Genomic DNA, 1714 nt, shown 5'->3' on the forward strand with positions numbered 1-1714 from the left:
TAAGGACTTGAACAATGCTGCTGTGGGGGCTGTCCCTCACCCCGATCCCTTGGAGTCTAGGGTTTAGGGTTTAGGGTTTAGGGTTTAGGGTTTAGGGTTTATTGCTGTTATGGTCTGTGTTTGCTGCTGCTGCTGCAGCACCGAGCCGCTACCACCGCAGAACCCCTGAGGAGACACGCCAGCTGCAGCTGCGGAGACAAGCGAGGATGGGGGCCCCCCCTCAATTCTCCTTTCGTTAATCTCACACCCATTGGGGGCCCCCCAGGGGCCCCCTGGGGGGCCCTTCATGGGGGCCCCCTGGGGGGCCCTTCAGGGGGGCCCCCCACGGGGGCCCTTCAGGGGGGCCCCCCTGGGGGGCCCTTCATGGGGGCCCCCCACGGGGGCCGTTCATGGGGGCCCCTCGCTCGGTCACCGCAAGGACGCCTCCCAAGGGGGCCCCTCACGGGGGCCCCTTAAGAGTGTCCCTCTATGGGGGGCCCCTCACGGGGGCCCCTTAAGGGGGCCCCCCTTGGGGGCCCCCAAGGGGGCCCCCAAGGGGTCTCCTTAGAGCGTGCCCGCTGAGGGTTTATATTTTATTTTGTTTGTGGAGGATGAGAAGGTAAGGCAAAATTAAAAATTATTTGTTTTAATTTATTTGTTTTTTTTATTTTTATTGTTTTTTTTGTTTTTGTTTTTTGTGGCGGAGACAGAATTTGTTTACTGAAGGGCACGAGAAGTGTCTCCTTTTTCAGTGTCTCCTCTCAGCGCTGAGTTTTGCTGCTTTTGTTGCTGCTGCTGCTCTCGTGCTGCTGCTGCTGCTGCTGCTGCTGCTGCTGCTATAGGTCATTGGGGGGCCCCTCATACACGGGGCCCCCCACGGCTTGGTATTGTTGGGGGCCCCCAGACCCTGCTAGCTAACTCCATGCATGCGCAGAAGTGCTGCTGCTGCTCTGTTGCTGTTGCTGCTGCTGCTGCTGCTGCTGCTCAGCTCATGTTGCTGCTGCTGCTGCTGTATTGGTGCCGCTACTGCTGCTGCGCTGCTGCTGGTGCTGCAGCTGACTCCCTTCCTTACTGTGTCGATTGCTAGGTAAAGTATCACTTGGTTTAGTCTTATTGTTGCTGCTGCTGCTGCTGCTGCTGTTGCTGCTGCTGCTGCTGCTGCTGCTGCTGCTGCTGCTACTGTGTCCGTACTGGAGACCAGTGGTGCAGCAGGGGTTTGGTGTTTTTTATTTGTTTGTTTAGCCCTTTAAATATATTTTTATTTACATTTAATTTATAAATTAATTAAAAAGAAATAAAATATAGAAAAAAACTGCAGCTGAAGGCCTCCTTGGGGCTCTAGGGTTTAGGGTTTAGGGTTTAGGGTTTAGGGTTTGGGGTGACCCCACCACCCCACCCCACTGCTGGTGCCCCCGTTGCTGTGTTTTTTTTTTTATATAAAATAAAAAATATTTTTATTTTTCTTTTTATATAAATGTCAACATATTTGGCGTTAAAAATTAATTTATTTCAGTATCGTTTCTCTCTCATCTTTTGGGGTGTATAGGCAGCTCGTTTGTATACATACATACACCCGGGGTCACCCAGCTGTATGGTGTATAGGTGTTTTTTTGTGTTTGTTTCTTTTCTTTTTCTCTTTATTTTTTCTTTTTTTATTTCTTCCTTTGTCGCCAGCTGTCTATACACCCCAAATTAACTCAATAAAACCCCATTTCAACCCCTCTCCCCCCCCCCC

The sequence above is a fragment of the Eimeria mitis genome, genomic scaffold, assembly GCF_000499745.2.
Source record: "Eimeria mitis Houghton genomic scaffold, Emh_scaff262, whole genome shotgun sequence".
Lineage (NCBI taxonomy): Eukaryota > Apicomplexa > Conoidasida > Eucoccidiorida > Eimeriidae > Eimeria > Eimeria mitis.